Here is a 20,833-nt window from a genome sequence, read left to right as displayed (position 1 = left end):
GTATATACCTAGTAAAGGGATTGCTGGACCACATGGTAATTCTATACTTAGCTTTCTGAGGAACCACCAAACTGTTTTCCACAGAGGCTGCACCATTTTACATTCCCACCAGCAATGAATGAGTATTCCAATTTCTCCACTTTCCTCCAACACTTGTTAGTTTCCTGTTTTTTTAAATAGTAGCTATTCTAGTGGGTGTAAAATGGTATCACATGGTTTTGACTTGCATTTCCCTAATAGCTAGCAATGATGAGCATCTTAACATGTGCTTTTTGGCCATTTGTATATCCTCTTTAGAGAAATGTCTATTCAAGTCTTTTGGCCATTTTTTATTTAGGGTTTATTATTGAGTTGTAGGATTTCTTTATATATTCTGGATATTGAACCCTTATTGGATATGTGGTTTCCAAATATTTTCTCCCATTGATGAGGTTGTCTTTTAACTTTCATGATAAAGTCCTTTGATGCACAAAAGTTTTTAATTTTGATGAGGTCCCATTTATCTATTTTTTTCTTTTTTCTTTTTTTGCTTGTGGTTTGGATGTAAAGTCTAAGAAACCGTTGCATAACACAAGATCCTAAATATACTTCCCTACATTTTCTTCTAGGAGTTTTTATAGTCCTGGTTCTTATATTTAGGTCTTTCATCCATTTTGTGTTAATTTTTATGTATGGTAGGACATAGGGGTCCTCCTTCATTCTTTTGTATATGGGTATCCAATTCTCTTAGCACCATTTCTTGTAGAGGCTATACTTTCCCAGTTGAGTGGACTTGGCAGCCTTGTCAAAAGTCAATTGGCCATAGATGTGAGGTCTATTTCTGAACTCTCAATTTGATTCTATTTGTCTGTATATCTATACTTGTGCCTGTACCATACTGTTTTTTTAATTTAAAAAAAATTAGTTAAAAATAGTAGACATTTTATTATGTACTTTTCAAACAGACAGAAAATAGGGAAAAAAAACAGTACAATGAGCATAGATTCAATAATTAACATGTTGCCTTATGTGATTCAAGGACACACATGCATCTACATTTTGCTAAACCATTTTAAAATATATTAGAGACATTATAACATTTCACTCCTAAATACTATCAGCATGCAATTGTTTTTTAAAAAAAGATATTTCCTATAAACTTCAATACTTTCATCACAGCTCATAAAATTAGCAATAATTACCTAATTTAAAATTCAGTCCACTTTCAAATTTCTTCAGTGTCCCCCATCATTTATAGATGGTTCTTCAAACCTGGGTCCAATCCAGAGTGCCATATTGCATTTAGCAGTTATGTCTTTTAAGTCTCTTTTAATTTAGAGCAATACCTATTCTGTCTCCTTTTTTTCTTTTGTGACATTGATTTTTCAAAGGAATGAGGTCAGGTATTTTCTATAAAACTCCACTTTCTAGCTGTCTTATTGTTTCTTTTGTGGTGTCACTTAACTTGTTCCTTTATCCCTTGTAATGAGATTAATACATAATCCCATTAATATTACTTGATTAAATTCTGCTTAGCCTTTTTGGTCCAGAGCACTTCATACGTAATACAGTGTATTTCAGATTGCATCACAAATTAGAAAGCATATGTTTGTTCTGACTAAAAGTGGAGCAAAGTTTCATCACTGATTCTAGGAATCTCTTTTTGTAAAGATATGTTTTTGCCACACAACCGGTCAGCATATATGTGGTGAGATGATGCTTTAGCACCATGATGAAAATCTAGTGGGGGTGGGGAGCAAGTTTTTACCCAATAGTGTTGGCATCAAAATGTTTTGAATATTGTTATTACCATTAACATTTCAATTGTAAACATTCGTTTTCTGAAAACCACAAAATATGTGCAAAAGTGAGATGTACTTGTGTGGTGATAACAGACTTACTCCTGATTGTTTCGTTTGAAACCCAGATAATAGCCAGTATGATAGCCGCTCATGTACCAAGAGATTAACATGCTTCCCAAAGCATCAGTGTCTTCAAAAGAATCTGGACGTATGGGAGAGGAAGGGGGAGTGGGAAGTATTGGTGGTCCGGAAGGAAGTGGAAGCAGCCAGCATGACGGAAAGGGGAGTGGGGGGGGGGCATTGAAGTTTAGGCCTGACTTTGCTGGTCCCAGTCCTGATCCTGGCATAGGGACTGACGGAGGCAGAAAAGAGGTCCATGGAGTAGCTTTTGACTTTATGTTGTTTGGTTTATTTCCAGGAGACTTGGAGGAGTTCTCACTTTCATCTGTTGAAATTACCTCATTTTCATTCTCATAAGCATTCTGTTCTACATTGTTGACTCCTTCTAAGGTTGGGAAAAGTAAATCAGACAGATTTTGCTTTTCTCTATTGCCATTCCCAGTGTAAACCACAGCACAGTTACCACTCTTAAAATCAATGAAAGCAATGGCAGCTGAGTGAGTGCAGCTGTCTTCTGACCAAACGGCAGAACAAATGTTACCAACTTTCCGCTGTTTCAATGGAGTTGCGATAGTCTTTTTTTTTTTTTTTTTTTTTGGCTTTTATTCTTCCTAACAGACTTTCTTTGAAGTGTGTCTTTTGATCTGTCTGAAACTTCAGAAATGTCACCGTTCTTCAGAGCATGCATAAATGAAGCCACAGCTTTATCATGGGCTTTTATCAAAGCTGCATCATCCTAAATGTTGGAGTCATCACTCTGCCACGTGTCACGCAGGAACAGCACTGACTCCTTCTGCTCAGGAATGCTGCCACCGCGACCATCCATCACCATCAGTAGCCTATTGTGGGATCCGCGGTGTGAGTACCATGCTCTTTTGACCACTGTAGCTTTGTAATTAGCTTTAATGTCATGAAGAGTGAGTCTTCCAAATTTGTTCTTTTTCAGGACATTTTTGGTTATTCAGGGCCCCTTGCTCTTCCAAATAAATTTAGTAATTGGTTTTTTATATTTCTGCCAAGTAGGCTGCTGGAATTTTGATTGGGATTGCATTGAATCTAAATCATTTTGGGTAGAATTGATATCTATATATTATTTACGAGGTACCAGGGCCAGGGGTTGAACCCGGGACCTCATAAATGGGAAGCAGGGGCTCAATCACTAAGCTACACCCATTCTTAATAATATTTAGTCTCTAATCCATGAACACAGAATGTCCTTCCATTTATTTAGATTTTCTTTGATTTCTTTTAGCAATGTTTTGTAGTTTTCTGTGTACAAGTCCTTTACATTCTTGGTTAAATTTATTACTAGATATTTGATTCTTTCAGTTGCTATTGTAAATGAAATTTTCTCTTGATTTCCTCCTCAGATGCTCATTACTAATGTATAGAAACACTACTGATTTTTGCATGTTGATCTTTTACCCAATCACTTTGCTGAATTCATTTATCAGCTCAAGTAGATTTGTTGTAGTTTCTTGGGACTTTCTGTATATAGGCTCATGTCACTACACATAGTGAAAGTTTTACTTCTTCCTTTCCAATTTGGATGTCTTTTATTTCTTTTTATTGCCTAACTGCTATGGCTAGAATTTTAAGCACAATGTTAAGTAGCAGTGGTGACAGTGGTCATCCTTGTCCTGCTCCTGATCTTAGAGGGAAAGCTTTCAGTCTTTCACCATTGAGTATGATGTTAGCTGTAGGTTTTTCACACACACTTTTTATGTTGAGGAAGTTTCCTCCTATTCCTAGTTTTTAAAGTGTTTTTATCAAGAAAGGATGCTGGAATTTGTAATATGCATTTTCTGCATTAATTGAGATGATCATGTGCTTTTATTCCTTTCATTTTGATACTGCAGTATGTTACATTAATTGATTTTCTTATATTGTGCCACCTTGCATATCTGGTATAAAACTCACTTTATCATGGTATATAATTCTTTTAATATTTTGTTGGATTCTATTTGTAAGTATTTTGTTGAGGATTTTTACATCTATTGCCATAAGAGAAATTGGTCTGTAATTTTCTTTTCTTGTAATATCTTTATCTAGTTTTGGTGTTAAGGAAATGTTTGTTGCCCTCCAAGAATGAGTTAAACAGTATTCCCTCCTGTCTGAGCAGGATTGATAGTAATTCTTGGAATGGTTGGTAGAATTCATCTGTGAAGCCATCTTTGTTGGGATGATTTTGATGACTGATTCAATCTCTTTACTTATAATTGGTTTATTGAGATGTCTTATTTCTTCTAGAGTCAGTGTACATCATTGTATATTTCTAGGAATTTGTCCATTTCATCTAGTTGTGTAATTTGTTGGCATACAGTTATTCATTGTATATTCTTATGATTCTTCTTTTTTTCTTTTAAACATTCTATTTTTTTAAAGATTTATTTATTCATTTATTTCTCTCACCTTCTCCCTCCCCCCCCAGTTGTCTGTTCCCTGTGTCTATTTGCTGTGTCTTCTTGGTTCGTTTCTGTTGTTGTCAGTGGCATGGGAATCTGTGTCTCTTTTTGTTGCGTCATCTTGTTGTGTCAGCTCTCCACGTGTGCGGCGCTATTCCTGGGCAGGCTGCACTTTCTTTCGCGCTGGGCGACTCTCCTTACGGGGTGCACTCCTTGCACATGAGGCTCCCCTACGCAGGGACAACCCTGCGTGGCAGGGCACTCCTTGCACGCATCAGCACTGTGCATGGGCCAGCTGCACACGGGTCAAGGAGGCCCGGGGTTTGAACCACGGACCTCCCATGTGGTAGACTAATGCCCTAACCACTGGGCCAAGTCTGCTTCCCTCTTTTTTCCTGTATGATCAGAAATAATGTTTCTCTTCCCAGTTCTGGTTTTGTTTATTTGCATCTTCTCTCTCTTTTTCTTAGTCAGTCTAACTAAGGGTTTGTCTGTTTTATTGATCTTTTCAAAAAATACACTTTTAATTTTGTTAATTCTGCTATTTTTCCATCTCAATTTCATTTATTTCTATTCTAATCTTTGTTATTTCTTTCCATTTGCTTGCTTTGGGATTAGTTTGCTGTTCTTTTTCTAATTCCTTTGGGTGATTTTAGCTCTTTCTTCTTTTCTTTATGTAAGCATTTAGGGCTATAAATTTCCTCTCAGCACTGCCTTCACTATCTCATAAGTTTTGATATGTTATGTTCTCATTTTTATTCATCTCAAGATATTTACTGATTTCCCTTGCAATTTTTTTCTTTAAGCCACTGATTGTTTAAGAGCGTGTTATTTTTTTAAAATTATTTATTTATTTATTTTTTTTAAATTACATTAAAAAAAAATATGAGGTCCCATTCAACCCCACCGCCCCCGCCCCCCACTCCCCCCCACAGCAACACTCTCTCCCATCATCATGACACATCCATTGCACCTGGTAAGTTCATCTCTGAGCATCACTGCACCCCATAGTCAATGGTCCACATCATAGCCCAGACTCTCTCATGTTCCATCCAGTGGGCCCTGGGGGGATCTACAATGTCCTGTAATTGTCCGTGAAGCACTATCCAGGACAACTCCACGTCCCAAAAACGCCTCCACATCTCATCTCTTCCTCCCGTTCCCCACACCCAGCAGCCACCATGGCTACCCTTCCCACACCCATTCCACATTTTCTCTGTGGACATTGGATTGGTTGTGTCCATTGCACACCTATGTCAAGTGAGGGCTTAGATTCCACATGGGTACTGGATGCACTCCTCCCGCTTCCAGTTGTAGACACTCTAGGCTCCATGTTGTGGTGGTTGACCTTCTTCAACTCCATGTTAGCTGAGTGGAGTAAGTCCAATAAATCAAAGTGTAGGAGCTGAAGTCTGTTGAGGCTCTGGGCCTGGGTGTCATATTATCAGTCCAGAGATTCAAATCCCCTACATATATCTTAAACCCAGCACCAACTACAATTCCAATAAAGTAGCATGCAAGTCTTGTGAAAAGAGATCCCCTCTGAGTCCAATTCCATCACGCAGAAACACCAGCTCCAAAGAAGGGCCATCTGTCATGGCAGTGAACCCCTTCTGCCATGACCATAGAACCCGTGGGTCTCTTTATCCCTCAAAAGAACCAATACCTGGGGTTGTATCTACCTTATCTGTCTCTTAGACTCTGTTCAGTTGTACATAGGGGTATTCCTTTTGACAACCTCCAGACTCTTTTTTAGAGACTCACAGCCTTATAATCTCATTTCTCCTTTCCATTTCCCCCTTACATTAGGTCAAACAGCTTCCCGAAGTCATGTTATTATATGTAGACAGGTATATTCTGCTGTTCCGCATTGAATCTTTAATTCAAGGTCATTTTCTAGTTGCTTCTTCAGCTGGTATGTGGTAGTGATCCCTCGGTGCCAGGGAGGCTCATCCCCGGGTGTCGTGTCCCACGCTGGGGGGAATGCATCGCATCTACACGCTGAGTTTGGCTGTGAGAGTGGCCACATTTGAATAACATGAAGGCTGTCAGGAGGAAACCCCCAGGCACAATGCTACTCTAGGCCTTGTTCTTATTAAGAGCGTGTTATTTAACTTACATATATTTGTGGATTTTTTTATTCTCCACCTGTTATTGATTTCCAGCTTCATTTCATTAAGGTCAAAGAAGATGCTTTGTATAATTTCAATCTTTTAAAATTTATTGAGGCTTGTTTTGTGACTCAACATATGGTCTCTATTGGAGAATGATCCATGTGCACCTCAGAAGAATGTTTATCCTGCTATTTTGGGATGTGGGTTCTGTATATGTCTGTTAGGTCTAGTGCATTTATCCTATTATTCAAGTTCTCTGTTTCCTTATTTATCTTTGGTCTAGATATTCTGCCTATTGATGAGGGTGTTGTACTGACATCGCCAACTATTGTTGTAGAGGTCCCTATTTCTCCCTTCAGTCTTGCCAGTGTTTGACTCATGTATTTTGAGGCATCAGGATAAGATGCATAAATAGTTATGACTGTTATTTCTTCTTGGTGCATTATCTCTTTCATTAATATATAATGGCCTTCTTTGTTTCTTTTGATTTAAAGTTTATTTTGTCTGATATTAGCATAGCTAGCTCAGCTCTTTTTTGGTATTTGCATGGAATATTTTCCCCGTTACTTCACTTTCAACCTATTTGAAACTTTGGGACTCAGGTTAGTGTCTTGTAAACAGCACATAGTTGAATCATGCTTTTTTTTACCCATTATGTCCATCAGTGTTGTTTGATTGGGCAGTTTAATCCATTAATGTTAGGTATTATTACTGTAAAGTCAGTACTTACTTTAGCCATCTTGTCCTTTGGTTTCTATGTGTCATATCCTTTTTTTGTCTTTCTTTTCCTATACTGCAACCTCCTTTTCCATAGTTGATATTTTGGGATGTATCTGACTGATCCCTTTCTCATTTCTGTTTCTGTATATTTTTAAAATACTTTCTTTGTGGTTACCCTGGGGTTTATATTATACATTATAAACTAGAGATCTATAATCTATAAACTATAAACTAGATCTATCACCTATTAATTTGAGAAGATACCACCATAGCTTCAGTAGCATACACATTTTCTTACAAGAATTAAAGAGTAGAATAGTATATTGAGGATGCAGTGCTATTAGGTTTTGCACTTACCCTTTTAGTTGCCCTTATTGAAGATCTTCGTTTCTTTACCCCTTTCCAAGCCACTCTCTCCTGTCTTTTCCTTTCAACTTGCAAAGCTCTCTTTAGGAATTCTTGTAGGGCAGATCTTTTGTTGACAAACTCTCTAAGTTTCTGTTTATCTGTGAATATTTGAAACTCTCCCTCAATTTTGAAGGACATTTTTGCCAGATAAAGAATATTTGTCGCGGTGCAGGCCGCGGTGGCGAGAGGCAGACGCCGGAGCTGGGCCGGGCCGCTGTAGCGAGCGGAGCCAGGCGGAGCCGGGTCAGGCCGCGGCGGGTACGGAGTCGGGCGGGGCCGGTCCAGGCCACGGTGGCCGGAGGTGGACGTGGGAGCCGGCTGGGCCCCTGTAGCGAGCGGAGCCGGGCGGAGCCAGGCCAGGCCGAGGCGGCGTAAGGAGCCGGGCAGAGCCGGTCCAAGCCTCCGGCGGGCGGAGCCGGGCCTGCGGAGGGGTTTCTGTTCTTTTTTTTTTTTTTTTTTTTTTTTTAATTTATTTTACTTTATTTTATTTTATTTTATTTTATTTTTGGAGCATCTGCAGTACTGGGGAGTTCGTGGGCCCTGGGCGGCCTATTGGGGGTTTGTGGGAAGGGAGGTGCTTGCAGACCCATTTGGGCAGACAGACGGGGGGTTTTAGGGCAAAGCGGGGGGAAGTTGTTGTTTTAGATAGTGTTGCAATTGTGACACGTGTATACCTGTATCTCTCTTCTCCCTATCCGTTCCCCACCGTTTGCCCATCCTCTTTTTCTTTCTTCCTTTCTTCTTGTCTTTCTTTTTTCTTTATTATAATTAGTTTTTTTTTTTTTCGGTTTTCTCTTTCCCTCTTGTCCCTCATCTTCCACTTATTTTTATTTTAATTCAAGTATACAATAGGTGCTACAGGGAACACCTCACATTTGCTGGGTTTTCCGATCCTCCACTGCCTCATTTCTGTGTGAACTGATTTAGGCTACCTACACTATCCCCCTTCCCCTGCATCTTGATATCCACTATCATCTACTGTCTCTCCTATATTCCACCCCCAACCTCCCGTTCTTTGATCCACAAAGTGTCTAACTCTTAATTTCTAATACCTTTGTTCTGTTTTCTGTCTATTATCCACTCTTGAAACTATTACCTCTCCTTTCTTTCTCCCTCTCTCATGAAAACAATAGCTTTGTAGTTCATACCATATTCCTCCCAAATTCAGTCATCTACTTCATAAAAGGTACTCTACCTACAGCTATAACTCTATACAATCTACATGAATCTAACCTCCATCCTTCCAGATCTCATATTCTTGCTTTGTTAACATACATCACCAATACAACTTTACACTTTTCCCTTGCTTACACAATTGCCTTTCCCCAACACTAATACTTTCCTCTAAAGTGAACTTAACCAACAACAAGTAACTAGAATAAGAAGAAAAATCTGACAAAGAGAAGATATAACACCTATGCAAAAATAACAACTAATTAACCTCCAAGAGCAGACAAAGAAGCTAAGGAACTGATTAAATTCGTCAAAATAAAGAGATGACCAGAAAGCAACAAAAATCTACAAACCAAACCAATAATCAGGAAAACATGGCTGAATCCAATCAACAAACCAATAATCATGAAGGGGAGCAAAACTTGGCACAAGCAATGAAAGATCTTAGAACATTTATCACCGACAAATTTGATGCAGTAATGAAAGAGGTTAACAACATGAAGATATCACTTGGAGGGGAAATTGCAGACATACGCAAAAACATAACAGATATGATGGGAATGAACACCACAGTTCAAGAAATCAAAAATACACTTGCAGCAAATATCAGCAGACTAGAAGAGACAGAGCAGAGAATTAGTGATGTGGAAGACAGTACATCAGAAATCAAACAGATAGTAGAAGGGGTCAATAAGAAGATAGAAAAAATCCAATTAGGATTTAGGGACCTGAATGACAATGCAAAACGCTCAAACATACGTATTATAGGCATTCCAGAAGGTGAAGAGAAGGGAAAGGGGTCAGAAAGAGTGTTGCAGGAAATAATGGCTGAAAACTTCCCAAATATACTGAAAGAGACAGATGTACATATCCAAGAAGCACAGCGCACTCCACAAGTCATAAACCCCAACAGGCCCACCCCAAGACATATACTTGTCAAATTATCCAATGCTCAAGACAAAGAGAAAATCCTAAAAGCAGCAAGAGAAAAGAAAACCATCACATACAAGGGAAGCTCAATTAGATTAAGTGCTGATTTCTCTTCTGAAACCATGGAGGCAAGAAGACAGTGGTATGATATAGTCAAGGTACTAAAGGAAAGAAATTTCCAACCAAGAATACTTTATCCAGCTAAACTAGCATTCAAATATGATGGAGAGTTCAAAATATTCGCAGACAAACAGAAACTGAAAGAGTATACCAACAAGAAACCTCCCCTTCAAGAAATTCTAAAGGGAGTGCTGCAAGAAGAAAGGAAAAAACAGGAACGGCAAAGTTGGAGGAGAGTATAAGACCAACAACAACAACAAAAAAGACAAAAAAAAAAAATACAAACAAAATATGACAAACACAAATCCAATCAAAGTATGGCTAACACAAATAATTCCTTGATAGTAATAACACTGAATGTCAATGGATTAAACTCACCTATCAAAAGATTCAGACTGGGACATTGGATAAGGAAATATGACCCATCCATATGCTGTCTACAAGAGACACATCTTAGACCCAGAGACGCATGGAGATTGAAAGTGAAAGGCTGGAAAACAATCATACAAGCTAACAATAACCAAAAAAAGGCAAGAGTAGCTATATTAATATCAGACAAAATAGACTTTAAATGTGAAACAATTTTGAGAGACAAAGAAGGATACTACATTTTACTCCAAGGGAAAATCTGTCAAGAAGATCGAACAATCATAAATATCTATGCCCCTAACAAGGGTGCCTCTAAATACGTCAGGCAAACGCTGGAAAAACTAAGTGAAAGAATAGATACATCTACAATTATAGTGGGGGATTTTAATACACCACTATCAACTCTGGACAGAACATCTCAAAAGAGAATCACCAAAGAAACAAAACATCTGAATAGTATATTAGAGGAGCTCGATCTAATAGACATATATAGATCGCTACACCCAAACACAGCAGGATATACATTTTTCTCAAGTGCACATGGATCATTCTCCAAGATAGATCATATGCTAGGCCACAAAGAAAGGCTGAACGAATTCAGAAAGATTGAAATCATACAAAACATTATCTCTGACCACAGTGGAGTCAAGCTGGAGATTTGCAAGGGACAGAAGCCCAGATTTCACACCACGATTTGGAAATTAAACAGCACACTCTTAGGAAAACAGTGGGTCAAAGAGGAAATCTCAAAAGAAATCAATGACTACCTTGAAACAAATGATAATGATAACACAACATACCAAAATTTATGGGATGCAGCAAAAGCAGTACTGAGAGGGAAGTTTATAGCCATAAATTCATATATCAAAAAAGAAGAAAGAGCAAAAATTGAAGAACTAACTGCACATTTGAAGGAATTAGAAAAACAACAACAAAGCAACCCAACAGGAAGAAGAAGGAAGGAAATAACAAAGATAAGAGCAGAACTAAATGAAATAGAAAATAAGAAAGCACTTGAACAGATAAACAAGACCAAGAGCTGGTTTTTTGAGAAGATTAACAAAATTGACAAACCTTTAGCGACACTAACAAAGAAAAAAAGAGAGAAGATGCAAATACACAAAATAAGAAATGAGAAAGGCGATATCACCACGGACCCCACAGAAATAAAGACTATCATAAGAGGATATTTTGAAAAACTATATTCCAACAAAAATGACAATCTAGAGGAAATGGACAAATTCCTAGAAAAACATAAACAGCCCATATTGACAAAAGAAGAAATTGATGATCTTAACAAACCAATCACAAGCAGAGAGATAGAATCAGTTATTAAAAATCTCCCAACTAAGAAGAGCCCAGGGCCAGATGGCTTCACAGGTGAATTCTACAAAACATTCCGGAAAGAACTGACACCAATCCTGCTGAAACTATTCCAAAACATCGAAACAGAAAGACCGTTACCCAACTCCTTCTATGATGCCAACATTACCCTAGTACCAAAGCCAAACAAAGACATCACAAGAAAGGAAAATTACAGACCAATTTCTCTAATGAACCTAGACGCAAAAATACTTAACAAAATACTTGCTAATCGTATTCAACAACACATTAAACGTATTATACACCACGACCAAGTGGGATTCATCCCAGGTATGCAAGGATGGTTCAACATAAGAAAATCAATCAACGTAATACACCATATAAACAGATTGAAGGAAAAAAATCACATGATTATATCTATTGATGCAGAAAAAGCATTTGACAAAATACAGCACCCTTTCTTGATAAAAACACTCTAAAAGGTTGGAATACAAGGGAATTTTTTGAACATGATAAAGAGTATATATGAAAAACCTAAAGCCAATATTGCGTACAATGGAGAAATCCTAGACTCCTTCCCTCTAAACTCAGGAACAAGACAAGGATGCCCACTGTCTCCGCTCCTATTTAACAGTGTCTTAGAAGTACTTGCTCGAGCACTGAGGCAAGAACCAGAAATAAAAGGCATTCAAATTGGAAAGGAAGAAGTCAAAATTTCATTATTTGCAGATGACATGATCCTATACATAGAAAACCCTGAGAGATCTACAACGAAGATTCTAGAACTCATAAATGAGTTTAGTAAAGTCGCAGGTTATAAGATCGATGCGCAAAAATCAGTAGCATTTCTGTACACCAATAATGAGCAAGATCAGGAGGAAATCAAGAAACAAATACCATTTACAATAGTAAATAAAAAAATCAAATACTTAGGAATAAATTTAACTAAAGAGGTAAAGAACTTATACACCGAGAACTATACAAGATTGTTCAAGGAAATCAAAGAAGACCTAAATAAATGGAAGACTATTCCTTGTTCATGGATAGGAAGACTGAACATTATTAAGATGTCTATCCTACCAAAACTGATCTACACATTCAATGCAATCCCAATAAAAATCAATGCAGCCTTCTTTAAGGAACTAGAAAAACTAACTATGAAATTTATTTGGAAAGGAAAGAGACCCCGAATAGCCAAAGACATACTGAAAAAGAAAAACGAAATTGGAGGAATCACACTACCTGACTTCAAAACATACTATAAAGCCACGGTGGTGAAAACAGCATGGTATTGGCATAAGGAGAGACACATAGACCAATGGAATCGAATTGAAAGCTCTGATATAGAACCTCACATATACAACCACATAATATTCGATAAAGCCACCAAACCCTCTCAACTGGGAGAGAGTGGCCTATTCAACAAATGGTGTCTGGAGAACTGGATAGCCATATGTAGAAGAATGAAAGAGGATTACCATCTCACACCTTATACAAAGATCAACTCAAGATGGATCAAAGACCTAAATATAAGAGCCAAGATCATAAAAACCTTAGAAAGCAGTGTAGGGAAATATCTACAGGACCTTGTAATAGGAAATGGATTTATGAATATCTCACCAAAAGCACGAGCAGCAAAAGAACTAATAGATAAATGGGACTTCCTCAAAATTAAAGCCTTCTGCACCTCAAAGGAGTTTGTCAAGAAAGTAAAAAGGGAGCCCACACAGTGGGAGAAAATATTTGGCAACCATATATCTGATAAGAAACTTATAACCTGCATATATAAAGAACTCCTATATCTTGAAAATAAAAAGATAAACAACCCATTTAAAAAATGGGAAAAAGACTTAAACAGACACTTCTCCGAAGAAGAAATACAAATGGCAAGAAAGCACATGAAAAAATGCTCCAAATCTCTAGCTATCAGGGAAATGCAAATCAAAACTACAATGAGATACCATCTTACACCCATAAGATTGGCAGCTATGAAAAAAACAGAAGAATACAAGTGCTGGAGAGGATGTGAAGGAAGGGGAACACTCATCCACTGCTGGTGGGAATGCAGAAGGATCCAACCATTCTGGAGGACAGTATGGCGGTTTCTCAAAAAACTAGCCATAGATTTGCCATATGACCCAGCAATACCACTGCTGGGTATATACCCAGCAGAACTGAAAACAAGAACACAAACCGATATATGTACACCAATGTTCATAGCAGCATTGTTCACTATTGCCAAAAGTTGGAATCAACCCAAATGCCCATCAACAGATGAGTGGATCAATAAAATGTGGTATATACACACAATGGAATACTACTCGGCTGTAAGAACAAACACACTACAAACACATGTGATAACATGGATGAATCTTGAGAACCTTATGTTGAGTGAAGCAACCCAGACATTGAAGGACAAATACTACATGACCTCAATGATATGAAATAAACAAGCTGCCCTAGATAGCAAGAGACTGAACGAAAGGCTTACAGGAAATCGGAGGGTGGAGGAAGGATATGAGCCGATGTCTGCAGGGGTGGAATTTAAGACGAGATGGTGGTAAGTATGAACACAAAGAAGAGATAAAAGGGGGGCAAGGGGTTGCCTTTGCTTGGGGCTTTGCGGGTTTGAGGGTGGCTGGGGAGGGAATGATGGGTAACGTTGCCCAAAAGTGGGGGGAGGGAGGGGTAGCATACGAACCAGGAGAGGGTCAGGTGTTGGTGGAGAGTAAAATGCCGAGAAAATCATATCAAAATATAATAAAGAGGGTTACCTGTTTAGAATGCTCGGAGGGGAGGGTCTGATGCAGGACGGACTCCTGGGGAATGTCTAAATGCTCATTCTGCCAGAGTGGGTGACACCATGGGGTAGAAACCCAAGTAGTGAGAGTGGGGGTGGACCCACATCCTGGGGAGGACTAATGCCATCAAATAGAGGGAACCGTATCCCTCGAGAGAAAGGGTGGCTCCCAGGGCATTGGGGCAGTTGAGTAAGTTAGGACCTGAACACTATTCCATCTATCTCTGGAAGTGGCTCCTCAGGAAACGGAGGTTGGCTATCACTGAGGACACCAAGGTGGAAGGGAAAATGGACGTTAAATGTGTGGAACCAAAGTAAATGGGGGGTAAGAGAGGAGTTTCTTGAGAGTACACAAGGATGGATATAAAACATGTAATATTACACTATAACATATAGGAGATGACAGACTGATAATGTAAACCATAATGTAAAACATAGGATAACTAAAAATGTAAAGAACTGTGTATCCTAAAGTATGCACCACAATGTAAGCACAGATGTCACCTTGTTAGAAAGCTAATGTCTCAGACTCTGTACATCACTTTAAGTAAATATGATATGAATAGGGCGTAAGAGTATCACTGTGGAAGGGAAAAGGTTTTCTGGTGGATGTGTGGGAGTGCTGTATATTATATATATACATTGCTGTGGTCTAGGACTCCTGTGAAGAAAAGCTGAATAATTAGGGGGGGGCGGGAAAAAGAAAAAGATAGGATGTGGAATTTTTTCAAGTCAACATTCTTTATCTAAGTTCTTTATCTAACTTTATCCAAGTTCTTTATCTATCCTTTAAGCTCATCGCTATATGCCATTCCCTAGTAAGGGACCATGAAATTATATTGGGCTTCAAATTTCGGGGAGTTCTGGATCACAGAGTGTTTCAACAATGGCAATGGAGGGATACTGGTATGGGGTACCAATGACAGGTGATATATGGCTGACAGGGAGCTGTACAGAACATATGTCCAGGGTGCATGGTAATGTTTGGATATACTCATAGTGGCAACAATTAAAAACCACAGTAGGGGGGGTACTGGGTTCCTGGCCAGTGGTGCTCTGTCGTGGTCCCTAGGGGAGCAGCGACAGTCTCCCAGGTATAGTGGCAGGGACCGGGAGGGAGTGAGGGTTCAACAGTGAGCCCCTGATGCTAATGACTATGCTTGTGAGCTGATAAACCCAAAATAAGAACAAGGCCTAGAACAACTTTGTGCCTGGGAATTTCCTCCTGTCAGCCTTCATGTTACTCAAATGTGGCCAGTCTCGAAGCCAAACTCAGCATGTAAATGCAATGCCTTCCCCCCAGCGTGGGACATGACACCCGGGGATGAGCCTCCCTGGCAACGAGGGACCACTATCAACTACCAACTGATGATGCAACTGGAAAATGACCTTATACAGAAGGTTCAATGCGGATCAGCAGAATATCCATGTCTACATAAAATACCATGACTTTAAAATGCTGTTTGACCTAAAGTAAGGGGGAAATGGAAAGGAGAAATGAGTTTATATGGCTACGAGTTTCTAAAAAAGAGTCTGGAGGCTGGCAGAAGGATTGCCCTCATGCACAACTGAGCAGAGTCAGAGAGACAGATAAAGCAGATACAACCCCCAGATATTGGTTCCTTTGAGGGCTAAAGAGACCCACAGGAGTTATGGTCATGGCCGATGGGGTTAACTACCAGGGCAGATGGCCCCTCTTTGGAAATGGTGTTTATGTGTGATGAATCTGGACTCAGATGGGATCTCCCTTCATAAGACTTTCATGCCAATGTGCTGGAGGTGCAGTTAATGTTGGGGTTTAAGATATATTTAGGGGATTTGAATCTCTGGACTGACAATGTGATAGCCAGATCCTGAGCCTCAACAGACTCCAGCACCTACAATCTGATTTATTGGACTTACCACACTCAGCTAAGATGGAGTTGAAGAAGGACAACCACCACACCATGGAGCCTAGAGTGATTACAACTGAAAATGGGAGGATTGCATCCAGCATCCAGGTGGAATCTGACCCTCCTCTTGACATAGAGGTGCAATGGACACAACCAATCCAATGTCCACATAGAAGAGGTGGCATTGGAATGGGAAAAGTGGACATAGTGGACGAAGGGTATGGGGAAAGGCAGGAAGAGATGAGAGGTGGAGGCGTCTTTGGGACATGGAGCTGCCCTGGATGGTACTTTAGAGGCAATCACCGGACATTGTAAATCCTCACAGGGCCCACTGGATGGAATGGAGGAGAGTATGGGCTATGATGTGAACCAATGTATATGAGGTGCAGAGGTGCCCAAAGATGTACTTACAAAATCCAATGGATGTGTCATGATGATGGGAACGAGTGTTGTTGGGGGGGGGGAGAGGGGGGGTGGGGGGATGGGGTTGAATGGGACCTCACATATATATTTTTAATGTAATATTATTACAAAGTCAATAAAAAATAAAAAAATTAAAAAAAAAAAAGAATATTTGTCTTGCAATTTTTCTCTTTCAGTACCTTAAATAGATCTGAGACCCATCCTGTCTTACAATAGTTCCATTTCTCCTTTATCTTCTCTGTGAGGCTTTTCTGCCTTTAATTTCTTCCCTGTTAGGGTATCCCACCCTGGGGAACCAGATGAGGTCAATCTCGAAAAGTGTTTAGATGGTCCAGCAAAGAGAGACTGGATTGAATGTGTGTACCTCTTGCCCATGATTCTGCTGCAGTCACTCTTTCTCTCTCTTTTTCCCCTCTGGGGGCACTTTTGTGTGCAGCACTCCTTAGCCACGTGTGTTCCACCCTGCCTGTCTGCAGATTAGGTCCCTGTATCTGAATATGTGTGGGGTTCTAGTTCGCTGCTGTGAGTGGCTCTATGATCTGCATCTGCAGCTGGAGGGAACCTGGACATGCTCAGGACAGAGTAAGGGGGAAGGGTCTGGACTGGTGGGCCCAGGAGGAAAATCAACCTACCTGAGTTTGGAGATTATTTTCCTTTTTCCTTGTTTGAGCATTTGTGGAGCTGAATAACAATGGCTATGACAGTCTAAGCAGATCTACTTAGGCAGCATGAAAATTGTTCTGGAAAAAGGCTGCTCATAACTAGAAGATCAGTCCAGAGTCCATATGAATAACATGCCAAAATCAAAATAAAACTCCCTGTGTAGACTAATTTTAGATCATCTTTCCCAGACAACCATCAGGAGGGTGGGACTGTGGATGGGGTCAGAGAACATGTGAGTCTCACATTCTTTTACTCTCATACAGAGTGACCCATGTAATATGTGGTCATATCAGTTTTTTTCTTATATAACTCCCCACCAGCAGGATATTTGAGTTCTTGAATGAGGTAAATGTGGTCCCCAACAACCTGAAAACCCCTGAATCAAATATTCTGCTTTATTTTCCTCCACCCACTGCCTCCTATTTGGCATCCTAAAAATTGAACACGGGCAATTCCTCTGTGAAATAACTCTGTAGTTACCCCAAATTTTTATGTGTTCTAGGTATTACTCCACAATCCTCTGGCTGTGAAACCATGATAAATAGTACCTTGTGAAGATGTTATTTTTTGTTAAGACAGGGCCAATTGAGTGAGGTTGGGCCTTAATCTGGATTACTGGAGTCCTTCTAAAGCAGAAGTTAAGTAAGAGAAAGTCATGGGGAAAAGCTTGAAGGCAATGAAGAGAAAGGAAAGGATATCACCGTGTGCATTTCTATGTGACAGAAAAAAGAAGGACTAGGGATTTCTGGCAGCCAGCCCCAGAATGCCACAGTCTTCAGGGAGAAAGCATTGTCTCCTAGCCTCAAATCTGTGAGCCAAAAAATTTCTGTTATTTAAACCAATCCATTGCGTGGTATCTGTTTTAGCAGACAGGAAACTAAGACAATCTCCCTACCTTCCTCATTTACTTGCTGAACTCAACCTTCTAGGAACTCTAATACCAAGCAGAATGGGATAAACACCATCCATCCATCCATCCATCCATCCATTCATTCAGAAAACACTTCCTGAGCATTAATTTATCCCTGAAGATTCATCTTAGTACCATGTCCTAATTTCCATCACCAACACCATCTCCCCAATTTCTCTAAGCTACTACAGTACAAATAATCTGATCATTGCTCTTTTGTTGTACTTATCACCCAGAGGAAATTTTCTGTTTATATATCTGGTTTCACCATTAGTATATAAACCCATAGGATCAGGGGTTTCCCCTGTTCTTCTGTAGTTAGGACAGTGCCTGGCACAATGCAAGTGCTCCATACATCTTTGTGGAATGATTGTGTTAACACATAATAAAGAAACCATGGTTTTTATATTGTGCAACAGTACTAGCAGTATCTTCATTGAGGTCTGTGTGGTACAAACTAACAAAAGTAAGACTGATTTGTAATGCCTTGTCATTACTATTATATACTAAAACTCATAGAGAAATCAATCTATAATTCATCTTTTAATTTAAAAACTGAGCATTCCCACTCATTCTTTTCACAATGCTTCCACACTCCCTCTCTCATCTTTCTCTCATGACTCTGTGAAGTAGAATCCTTCCTTACAGTAAATAGGAGGTCTAGCGTGGCTCTATGAGGTAACATGACTTGCTGAAGGTTACACAGCTTGATTACAGAAAACTCAGGATTAGAATCTGGGATTAAAGTCTGTTTGTTATGAAGAATGCTCATTGCCTTGGGATCAGTTTATTTGAATTTGAAGGTTAAACAGGATACTCTAGGGTAAAAAATCCTCTGGGCTCCATGTTTAGGGGCAGAATCCAAGGAAAAAGAACCAGGTGTAAGGGGAGAGAATTGATGTCATTCTGTCATGCCATCCTTTTCTCTTGATTCCCTGTAACCCCTTTGCTATCCACAAGGAATGAATAGAAAGATGCTCCAATTATATAGTGATGTGTTTCAATGCAAGTGCATTCAAATTCACATATATTGATGAATACCTCAATCCAAAACCATGTGTTAGGTGTTGCGAAAGACAAAAAGATGAGTGGGACATTCTTGCTATTCAAAGCTGCAATATTTAATGAAGGTAGCAGATAATTAGATGCAAAAAAAGAGAATATTTTATAAGTATTATTATAAATTATAATAAGTATATATAAATTCATTTAAATATTTATTGGGTGCCCACTGTGTTCCTGGCAGTGTTCTAAGTGCTAGGATTTCAGAGGGGAAATGACAAAGTTGGTGCTCTTGTGGTGGTCCCGTTTAAAGAAAAAAAACCTAGATAAACAATTAAGAAAAAAAGCAGGGCAATTTAAGATAGTTATTTATGCCATTTAAAAATCATGACTTTTGTGTGTGTTTAAGGAATGACTGTAAAAAGAAAAATATATTATTATCTTAGTAAAAACATTGCACAACATTCAATTTCCATTGTTGTTAAATTTCTCAATACTTTAAGAATAGAAGGGTGCTCCCTCAACTTGATAAAGACATCTCTGAGGAATCTACAGGTAAAATCATACTTAATAGTGAAAGACTAATGCTTTAGCTTTAAAACTGGAATGAGGTAAGGCTGTTTCTTCTCACCATTTCTATTCAATATTGTACTAAAGGTCCTAGTCAGTGTAATAAGGCCAGAAAAAGAAATACAGGCACAAAGTTTGGGAAAAAACTATTCTTACCCTCAGATGACATGATCTTGTAATTAGAAAATACCAAATAATTTATGGAAAAAAAAAAGCTACTAGAATAAGTGAGTTTAGTAAGGTAGGAGATTATAAGGCCAATATCCCAGAATCAGTTTATTTCTACATACTAGGAATAAACACTTGGAAATTGCCAGAAAGAAAAAATAAATACCATTTAGAGTAGAATTTAAAAAAAAAACAAAACTAGGAATACTTAGAGATAAATTTAATAAAGTGTGTGAAGGACTTAAAAACAGAAAACTACAAAATGATGATGAGAGAAATTAAAGAAGGCTCAATTAAATTGAGAGACATACCATGTCTATGAGTTAGAAGATTCAATAATGTTGAAAAGTAAATTTTCCCCAAATTGATCTCCTGATTACAATCCAAATATCTGATGTGTTTTTGGTAGAAATTGAAATTGAAAATAGGATTCTAAAATTTATATGTAAAGGACCTAGAATATCCAAAATAATTTTGGAAAATAACAGAATTGGAGGACTCACATTATTTGAGTTTGATACTTACAGTAAACCAATCGTAATCAAAACAGTACACTATTGGCATAAAATAGACATATAGAACAATGAAACAGAATAAAACATCTAAAAATAGACCCACATATACATGGGTAATTGATTTAAACTGAGGCACCAAGGAATTCAATTGAGAAAGGATAATCTTTTCAACAAATGGTACTGGAATAATTGGACTTCCACATGCAAAACACACACAAACAAAGAAAACAAACCTTTGTCATTCACCTCACACCACATAGAAAAATTAACTTCAAATGAATGAATGATTTAAATGTAAGATCTCAAAGTATGAAATATTTATAAGAATCCATAGGAGAAAATGTTTGAGCTCTTGCACTAGGCAAATTGTCCTTAGAATAGCAAAAACATCAACCATAAAAGGAACACTGATAAATTGGACACCATC

At 38.7% G+C, this 20,833-nt stretch overlaps 1 pseudogene; it reads right to left on the bottom strand.

The window, feature by feature from the left end:
- Positions 1-1,876: 1,876 nt before the first annotated feature.
- On the bottom strand, positions 1,877-2,733 carry LOC101434619 (survival motor neuron protein-like; annotated as a pseudogene).
- Between the last annotated feature and the right edge of the window lie 18,100 nt (positions 2,734-20,833).

Source organism: Dasypus novemcinctus, chromosome 4 (assembly GCF_030445035.2).
Source record: "Dasypus novemcinctus isolate mDasNov1 chromosome 4, mDasNov1.1.hap2, whole genome shotgun sequence".
Taxonomy (NCBI): domain Eukaryota; kingdom Metazoa; phylum Chordata; class Mammalia; order Cingulata; family Dasypodidae; genus Dasypus; species Dasypus novemcinctus.
Note: the sequence above shows the minus strand (reverse complement) of the source record. Positions and strands in the feature narration are given on the sequence as shown.